The sequence below is a fragment of the Sturnira hondurensis genome, unplaced genomic scaffold, assembly GCF_014824575.4.
Source record: "Sturnira hondurensis isolate 20B ecotype Veracruz unplaced genomic scaffold, ASM1482457v3 Scaffold0013994, whole genome shotgun sequence".
NCBI classification, from domain to species: domain Eukaryota; kingdom Metazoa; phylum Chordata; class Mammalia; order Chiroptera; family Phyllostomidae; genus Sturnira; species Sturnira hondurensis.
The window spans coordinates 954,361-964,815 of record NW_028086625.1 but is presented as its reverse complement, the minus strand read 5'-3'; the positions used below and the strand labels follow the sequence as shown (position 1 = coordinate 964,815).

The window sequence follows — 10,455 nt, the reverse complement described above, 5'->3', positions numbered from 1 at the left end:
TTTGAACCATCCTATGAGAGAACCTATGCTCTTAATCACTACACTATCTTCCACACCCTCTACAACCGTGAGTGATCTGGTATCCCCTGATTAGAGCTTTGAATATATTAATCTGGTTGAATGGGGGTACCTTCAGTCATTGGAAAAATGAAGAGGATCAGGCATCAGAGGTCTCTTGCATTGCTTACAGGTACTATCCTTTATTAAGTCCACGAAAGAAAGAAAAGGAAGGAAAATAAAATCTCTCTTTCTGGGAATGAGCTATGAAGTCATTCTCTCTGTGTTAGGTTTTGCATTCATATTACACCCCTTGAGCCACTCAGATAAATCATGGCCATAACAGTACTGGATCCAGGAACCCCTGGGAAAAGGAAGGAGGAAGGGAGGATGAAGTGAACAGGCTGATGGGGTGGTGGTGCCACTACCCCAGCTGCCCAGGGTCCAAGCCATTCCCGTGAACTTACCAGGCATTCATACCATTCTGTGAGGACACTACCCGCTTGATACACAAGATGTCATCCAGAATATGGCGGTTGAGAAGGTCTGAAAGAAAGAGATATAATGATCTGGTGCATTGGAGACAGGGTAACAGTGTATGTAGGGCCCAGGGGTCCTGGTTTTTTGGGGACCTGAATAACATCAACAACTACATTAGCTGATTCTGGATAACCTTGATATACTTGTCAGCTGGTTACCTCAACTATCATGTTGGCTGGTTCTGTACAATCTTAACTCATTTTGACTCATCCTGAATGACTTTGACTGTCATGTTGGCTGGCTATAAATAACCTCAACCACCATGTTGATCGGTTCTGGACAACCTTAAAGTCCATGTTGGCCAGTGCTATATGACTTCAACTCTCATTTTATGTGGTTATGAATTATCTCAACTGCAGTGGTAGCTGACCTGACATCACATGAACCACGATGTTGGCTGGTTGGAAAGCTACTCAACTGCAAGGTTGGTCAGTCCTGGTGACTTTAAACACTATGTTGTCAGGTCCTGGATAACCTCAACTCCCATTTTGACTGGTTATGATATGAATGACCCAAATAACCTCAGTCTCCATTTTGAACTATCTTGGATAACCTCAAACACCATTTTGGCCAACTTTGAACAACTTCTGCTACTCGATTTTGTCTTCAACAACACTACAATTTTATCTGGAAATTTCTCTCCTTTTTGCACAGAGGGGCCTTGTATCTGTTTCTACAATTAGGTATCTGCTTCTTCCCTCACCCCAGGCAATGAACAACCTCAACCCCAAATCAGGGCAATCGAAATTCCACATGAAGTGAAGTTTCCTGTTTCCTGAGTTCTAGAAAATGGCAGCCTCCATTCTGGGTGAGGTTTAGGACCTCTGAGTCCTCCTGACCCAGACAACATTTCAGTGCAGTCTGGGTTAGGAGAAAGGGTGGTGTCTCTAACAGCCCAGGCAACTCTGCTCCTTTCCCTATTGTTTTTCTGCTTGTTACTGGAGATTATGGCTTAGATAACCTTGCCCTCTGTGTGTTGGGGCCAGGCAGGGCTTCTGGGTATTCCCATTGCTGCCTTACCACGACAATCCATGTGACAGAGGTTCTTGGTGGGTGTAACACCATTGTCACACCACCAGGCAGAATTCAGCTGGAAAATGCCGTAGTCACTGCTGCCATCAGGATTGTGGTTTATGAGGGAGGTGTCAAAGCCACTCTCATAATGTGCTATGCATAGCCCTGGGGCAGAGAGAGGGAAAGTAGCAGATGAGCATGGGTTCTAGGAATAGAAGAGGTTAGGAGGAGTGGGGTGGAGACAGGAATGGTTGTCAGCTCAGTTGTGAGGTTGATGTTCTTGGTTTGGTGGTGGTGTTGATGTTGGTGATTTTGGTGAGATGTCAATGATAGCAGTGTTTATGGTATTCATGGTGGTAATAGCAGTGATGACATTGATGGTAGTGATGGTGTTGATGGTAGAGATGAAGGTGATTGTGAAGGCAATGATGGTAATAACATTAGAGTTGGTTAAATCACTCACCACAGTCAGTCAGGGGGTGACTGAGGGGATTATGCCCTGGCCTAGGGAAGTGATAAATGACAAGGGGGGCCTGTCTCTGAGTGGGAGGTTTGGAGGGTAGGTGGGGCATGGGGCAACTGGGGTCTCACAGTCTCCAATGCCATAGCCTTGGAAGCCATTGAGGCCTGCCTTCTCCAACTTCATTGCCAGGTCGCAGCGTTCATAGATCTTGGCATCCACAGTGGCAACCAGCAGCATGAGGGTCACCACCACAGTGCCCCAGGCTTGCATTACGACTCCCACAAGCCTTCCTAGTAGACTCCTTGCTCCAGACTCACCATGCAGTGTTCAGAACTAGGGCATTCTGGAACTCTGGGCTTTATGAGCAAAGACCTAAGTGATAGATGTTCTAGAACACAGAAGCCAGAGGGTTGGGCACCTCACCATCTTCTTCAGTGCCAGCCCTGTTACACACACACACACACACACACACACTCAGAAAAATAAAGACACTGACATATACACAGAGATGGAAAGAGACAAAAACAGGGAGAAACTGAGATGTCAGAGATACAGAGAGAGGGGTGCTGGGGACACACAAAGAACAGACAGGATTCATGCTTGGCTCACATTCCTCTACATTCCTTAACTGTGTCACTCTACTGTTAATCATTCTCTAGCACTTGGTTACCTCCATTTTCTTTCTTTCTTTCTTTTTTTTTTGGTTACTTCCATTTTTACTCATTCTGTCCTGAACCTCCATTCCCCCCATTCTGCTGAGTAGTCAGCTCTATTCACTACACTGTGCCTACTACTAACTCAGATTCCTTGTGCTTTCCAAAATATGACCACCACCCTGGTTCGTGTAGCTCAGTGGATTGAGCACGGTCCTGTGAAGCAAAGGGTCACTGGTTTGATTCCCAGTCAGGGCACATGCCTGGGTTGCAGGCCAGGTCCCTAGTAGGGGACACATGAGAGGCAATCACACACTGATGTGTCTCTCCCACTCTTTCTCCTTCCCTTCCCCCTCTGTAAAAATAAATAAATAAAAAGTATTATTTTATTTTATTTTATTTTATTTTTTTTGAAACTATTTCACATATTTTATTTCAATACTTTCTTTTTTTTACATGAAACATAAAGTTTATTCTTTTTTTTAAATATAATTTTTATTTAATTCTTGTTCAAGTACAGGTTTCTGTCTTATATTCCCAACCCTGCCCGCCCCCCGCCCCATGCTCCCCGCCTCCCTCCCCTTTCCACCCCCCACCCTTAGTTATTCTCCATGTGTCCTTTATACTTGTTCATGTGAGTCCATTCCCTTTTCCCCTATGATTCTCTCCCCTCTCCCCTCTGGGCCCTGACAGCCTGTTCCATATTTGAGTGTCATTGGTCGTATTTTGCTTGCTTGCTTGGTTTGTTTAGAATCCTGTTAACGGTGAGATCATATGATATTTGTCTTTCACCGCCTGGCTTATTTCGCTCAGCATAATGCTTTCCAGTTCCATCCATGATGTTGCAAAGGGTAGTAGTTCCTTCTTCCTTTCTGCAGCATAGAATTCCATTGTGTAAATGTACCATAGTTTTTTGATCCAGTCATTTACCGATGGGCATCTAGGCTGCTTCCAACTCTTGGCTATCGTAAATTGTGCTGCTATGAACATCGGGGTGCATAGGTTCTTTTGGATTGGTGTTTCAGGGTTCTTAGGATATACTCCCAAGAGTGGAATTGCTGGGTCAAAAGGTACGTTCATTTTTAGTTTTCTTAGAAAATTCCATACTGTTTTCCATAGTGGTTGTACCAGTCTGCAATCCCACCAACAGTGAACTAGAGTCCCCTTTTCCCCACAACCTCTCCAGCACTTGTTGTTTGTTTCTTTGTTTATGATAGCCAATCTGACTGGTGTTAAGTGGTATCTCATTGTGGTTTTAATTTGCATCTCTCTGATAGCTAGTGATATCGAGCATCTTTTCATGTGTCTCTGGATTCTCTGTATGTCCTCCTTGGAGAAATGTCTGTTCAAGTCCTCTGCCCATTTTTTAATTGGGTTGCTTGTCTTCTTTGAGTGGAGTCGAATGAGTTCTTTGTATATTTTGGAGATTAAACCTTTGTCTGAGGTATCATTGGCAAATATGTTTTCCCAAACAGTTGCTTCTCTTTTTATCTTGATACTGTTTTCCTTAGCCATGCAGAAGCTTTTAATTTTGATGAGATCCCATTTGTTTATTCTTTCCTTTATGTCCCTTGCTCTAGGGGACGTATCAGTAAAAATATTGCTGCGTGGAATATCTGAGATTTTCTTGCCAAGGCTCTCCTCTAGGGTTTTAATGGTTTCACGGCTTATATTTAAGTCTTTTATCCACCTTGAATTTATTTTGGTGTATGGTGTAAGTTGGTGCTCAAGTTTCATTTTTTTGCATGTAGCTGTCCAGTTCTCCCAACACCATTTGTTGAAAAGGCTGTCTTTACTCCATTTTATGTTATTGCCCCCTTTGTCGAATATTAATTGACTGTAGAGAGTTGGGTTTATTTCTGGGCTCTCTGTTCTATTCCATTGGTCTATGTGCCTGTTTTTGTGCCAGTACCAGGCTGTTTTGATTACAGTGGCCTTGTAATACAGTTTGATATCAGGTATTGTGATCCCTCCTACTTTGTTCTTCTTTCTCAAAATTGCAGCAGCTATTCGGGGTCTTTTCTGGTTCCATATAAATTTTTGAAGTGTTTGTTCTATGTCTGTGAAATACGCCATTGGTACTTTAATAGGTATTGCATTGAATCTGTAAATTGCTTTGGGTAGTATGGACATTTTGATGATGTTAATTCTTCCAATCCATGAACACGGTATATGTTTCCATTTATTTGTGTCTTCCTTGATTTCTTTCTTCAGTGTTGTGTAGTTTTCTGCATACAGGTCTTTTACCTCCTTGGTTAGGTTTATTCCCAGATATTTTATTTTTCTTTTTGCTATATCGAATGGGATTTTTTTCCTGATTTCTGCTTCTGCTGCTTCATTGTTGGTATACAAAAATGCCTTTGATTTCTGGATATTAACTTTGTATCCCGCTGTTATGCCAAATTCATTTATTAGTTCCAGCAGTTTTTTGGTAGAGGCTATAGGGTTTTCCATGTACACTATCATGTCATCTGCAAACAATGCCAGTTTTGTTTCCTCCTTTCCGATTTGGATGCCTTTTATTTCCTTTTCTTGTCTGATCGCTGCAGCTAGAACTTCTAATACTATATTGAATAGAAGTGGTGAAAGTGGGCAACCTTGTCTTGTACCTGATCTTAGTGGAAAAGCTTTTAGTTTTTGCCCATTGAGTATGATGTTGGCTGTAGGTCTTTCATATATGGCCTTTATTATATTGAGGAATGTTCCCTCTATTCCCACCTTGCTGAGTACCTTTATCATAAATGGGTGTTGTACCTTATCAAAAGCTTTTTCCGCATCTATTGATATGACCATGTGGTTTTTGTCTTTGCTTTTGTTTATTTGGTGTATTACATTTATTGATTTGCGTATATTGAACCATCCTTGCATCCCCGGGATGAATCCCACTTGGTCGTGGTGTATGATCTTTTTGATATATTGTTGGATGCGATTTGCCAATATTTTGTTGAGGATTTTAGCATCTATGTTCATCAGTGATATTGGTCTGTAATTTTCTTTCTTTGTTGTGTCTCTATCTGGCTTTGGGATTAGGGTGATGCTGGCTTCATAGAAAGAGTTGGGGAGTTTTCCCTCCTTTTGGATTTTTTGGAATAGTCTGTGAAGAATAGGGGTTAGCTCTTCCTTAAAAGCTTTGTAGAATTCTCCTGTGAAACCATCTGGCCCAGGGCTTTTGTGTGATGGGAGTTTTTTGATTACTTCTTCAATTTCATTTGCTGTTATTGGCCTGTTCAGGTTTTCTGCTTCTTTTTCATTGAGTTTTGGAAGATTATATTTTTCTAGAAATTTGTCCATTTCACCTAGGTTTTCAAATTTCTTGGCATACAGTTCCACATAGTAATTTCTTACAATCCTTTCTATTTCTGCAGTATCCGTTGTAATCTCTCCTCTTTCATTTCTGATTGTGAAAATAAAAAGTATTTTTAAAAAAGTATGACCACCGTACCCTCAGTCACTGACCCCTATTACCTCCATTTACTCATTCTCACCACATCTTTCATTTACTGTGCCCGGTTTCATCCTAATTTATTGGAATCTGCCCCATGTTACTCCACACTCTGCCTCATTTTACATGTTATATGTTATATATGTATACACACTACTGCTCTTTCACCTGTTCTCATTCTACCTTTTATTCCCCATTCACTTACACTGCCTCTCATCCACTCATTCATTCACACCAGGCCTCCTATTACTACAATTCCCTAACTCTCTGCTTATCATTATCCCAATTCTCCCATGTCATATTTGTTTTTCACCTCCATTCACTCACATTCATTTCCTACTTTTACCTCCATTTCCTTGTCACTGCATCAAATGACTCCCATTCAGTCTCACGTGGCCCATCCTTCAACTTTGTTCATTGACTCTGTACCTCATTTTTCTCCCTTATTCTCTCCCTGTCATTTCTTCACCTCTGTTTTCTCTAATGCTGTGTCTGTATACCCCCCTTTCCTGGACTTGTTGTCTCATATTACTCCTAAACACTAGCTCAGGTCGCCTAGCTATACTCACTCTGTGCTTGGCTGCCTCTTTGCTTTCTCAATTTTCTCTTTATTGCTTCCATTTACTCTCACTCTGCCTTTCATTAGCTCATTCATTTAAATCCACTCCCAATGTAACTCCTATTTCCAATTATCACTCCCATTCTGCTCCTGTTTCAAGTCTAGTTGCTCCTGTTCTGCCCCCGGATACCCCCATTTAGTCACACTGTACCTCAAATTCACCACTTTTTGCTCATATTGTGCCCCATTTCCCCACCTTACTTATCTTGGGCCATGTGAGTGGACCTTCATTCCCTCTTCCTTTGCCTCACAATACCCAGTTACTCACCTGACTCTGCCTTTTACTTCTGTCCCTTCTCACCCTGCCCAACATTGCCTTCATTTACTCACATGCTTCAGTTCATTCACCTGGGCTGATTTACACCGGGACCCCCGTACGTCCCTGGAACACTGCCCTGCATTACCCCTATCTAATCCTAGCCTGCCTCTCATTCACCTTTTGTCACTCTCCTCCCCCTCGTAGTATCTCCACTCAAACTCAACCTGATTCATGTATTCATAGTCTACCATGGATTTATCTCTATTCTCTCTTATTCTGTCCTTTGTGCACCCCATTCTTCCCTCTACGTACACATTACCTCCATTCACTCCTACCTTCCCCTGAAATTCACCTCTCTTTGTTCATACTGTGCCTCATAAACCTCCCTTCATTAACACTGTAATCCTTAGTGTTCGTATCAACTCTAATGCGTTATCAACTCCATTCATATTTCCACCTTTCATTACCACCATTCACTATGAGTGAAGTCACAGTCTGCTCCCACTTTAACTCTTTGCCACTTAGATTGTTTCTCATTTTCCCATCATGTACTCTGTCTCATCCATAACTTCAGATTATGGCACAATCTAATGCATAGTTATTTCCTCACTCTGCTCCACACTACTCACATTCATTCCACTCTACTGCTCTTTCATCTCCATTCCATAGTCCTTTGCCTCTCCAAATTCATTCACAGTTTGTTCTTCATTCACCATTATTCACCACCCTTCCAGTACCACGTGTTTCACATTTACTGTCATGTCAACCAAGACAGAAAAGTCTGGTGTATCAGTCAGGATTCAGTTTGACTGCACATACTGACACCAGTACAAATACCAGTGGCTTTAAGAGGTTGGAAGGGGTCCTGGCTGGTGTGGCTCAGTGGATTGAGCACTAGCCTGCAAACCAAAGGGTAGCCATTTCCATGCCCATTCAGGGCACATGCCTGGTTTGCAGGCCAGGTTCCCAGTAGGAGGTGTGAGAGGCAACCACACATTGATGCTTCTCTCCCTCTCTTTCTCCTTCCCTTCCTTTCTATCTAAAATAAATAAAATCTTTTTAAAAAGAGGTTGGAAGAGGATTCCTCACTTGACAGTAGGTAGTTCAGTGCAAATGTGATAACTCCAAGGTCACCAGAGAACTGTCTCCTGTGCTGTTGCTCTATCAACCTCGCCTGCTACCTCATGGTCCAAAATGACTGCTCACAATTGTCAACTTTCATAGGTTTGATAAAATGTATGTTAAGAGCAACTGTAATGACTTACCAGTGAGGTGGAGGGTATTTGAGTGTGAGTGTCACATGTGCAGACTTGGTGGTGGAACCACCTGTCAGCTTCCCACACTACTTCACCTAAATAGTTACCTGCTGCTTAGGCCACTGTATGAGGAGGTCTCGCTTGCAGGCCCTGATGGTAGAGGATGTCCAGGACAGAGAGTGGAAGTCCCAGCTCTGTAGCAGAAAAGCTGGACTCACATATCTTGTGGCTGTGCATTGTGAAACCTGGGACAGTTTCTGAGGGGCTGTATCATTGGCTCAAGAACATTTTGGGGGCTGGCAACCACTGTACCCCAACACCCACCAACCCTAAAGGGTTTCTTTCTTCATGTGTATGTGTGTGTGTGTGCACATACGAGATGGTAAGGAAATATTGTTTACAGGCTGGAAGAGGCCAGATTAGGATGAGCCTAAAGGTCCACTTGCTCCTATTTTCTACTTACTAATGCATTCAGAGGGCTTATAAATTTTGTTCCCAGGGAGCAAGAGATCTGAGTTATTCCCTTGCTTTCTCTCTTTGTTTTGTCTGCTAGGAAGCTCCATCTGTGTTTCTGGTAAAAAACATTCTTTGGCTAGTTTTAATGCTTCTAGAATGAGGAACCTCAGATACTTTTTGGAAGTTCTGTGGGATATTGAATAAATAAGAGTATTATTGGGTGGCAGCTAAGGATCTGACCTTGGGAAACTGTGTGACCTTGGGAAAGTTATTTAGTCTGTGACTCAGTTTCTTTATCTGAGAAGTGTAGGGGATGCATAGGACTGTTCACAGAAAGTTGAGGCTCTCTGAGGCAGGTCATGTCATGAGCTTCACACAGTGCCTGACAGAGAGGAAGATAATATGATAGGTCTCAGCCCTCTTTATCACTTGCTGAGCCTGTTGGCAGAAGTTTTCTTACTGACTTTCCTGTTTTTGCCCTTGCCCTTGCCCTCTGCAGTCCATTCTCAACACCATCTTTTTATTTTTCTTCTTATTAAAAAAGTTATATATATATGATCTAATTTTATTTAAATCACCATCAACATTTATATTAGCACTTGCCATGTGCTAGGCATTGTTCTAAACCCTTTCAATTATCAACACATTTGTCACTACAACCCTAAAGTAGTAGGTATTGTCAGTACCCCAGTTTTATAGATGAGGAAACAGCCCAGAGAAGTTGATTCCTACCCTAGGTTACACAGCTGGTAGGTATGGGTTTGAAACGAGGCTGTCTTCATCGTGGTGGTCCATTGTTTTTGTTTGTTTGTTTGTTTTTGCTTCTGTTTTCTTCCTTGCTATATTTCCACTATCTAGAACACTACCTGCCATGTAGGAGGCACTTAAGCAAATCCCTATGGACTTTATGTTCTAGTGATGCAAAAAAGGCAAAAAACAGGGGTCAAATATATGTGCTTTTAACATTAATATATAATGTTAGATCGCTTCAGACTGGTCTTTTAAAAATCTGATGCCTCTTATGGCTTCCCATTAGGTCCAGAATGAAACAAGAGCTCTCTTCTTGACAGAGGAGACCCTACAGCATCTGGTCCCCATTCACCTCTCCCTTGTGCACACCTCCTACACTCCCAGTACAATGACACACTTTTTGTTCCTCCAAGACTCGAAACTGGGTCCTACCTCAGGGCCTTTAACATTCGTGCCCTCCACCAGAAAGCTCTTTGCTTCAGATATTTGTGTGGCCCGCTTCTTTTGTATTGTGTAACTGTCATTTCCAACGAAAGAAGGTCGTCCCTGCTGATCCAGAGGAAGCAACTTGTCAACCCCTACTTAACACACCCCCTTCCGCTCCGAAGTGTGTACAGGTGTGCGCGCGCGCACGTGTGTGTCCTAGGTCGCTGTTTATTTATTCTTCAGCTTCTGGTTTGCCTTTAAATGCTTGACTGTCAACTCCCAGCCCTAGCCACTGGATGGAGCCAGAGCTACCTCCTATACTACGTCCACGCCTTGCAATTCTGCTTCGCATCCCATCTTAGTGTTCAATTACACCTGCAAACATGATGCTGCCCTCCAAATTCAAGACACCAAAATCCTTCATGCTAGAACTATCCTTAATTGGGCACTTCCCCTCCCCGTCATAAGAAAATTGGTCTTGGAAGTTTTAGGAATGCCGATCTCCACAGAACAAAGTAAAACACCTGCTGGATGCCGCCACCTTCCGTGGGAGGAGACGCGGTGGGCGTAGCCATCTCCT

At 42.6% G+C, this 10,455-nt stretch overlaps 1 pseudogene; it reads right to left on the bottom strand.

The window, feature by feature from the left end:
- Positions 1 to 261: 261 nt before the first annotated feature.
- Positions 262 to 10,450, bottom strand: LOC118998356 (sperm acrosome-associated protein 5-like; annotated as a pseudogene).
- Between the last annotated feature and the right edge of the window lie 5 nt (positions 10,451 to 10,455).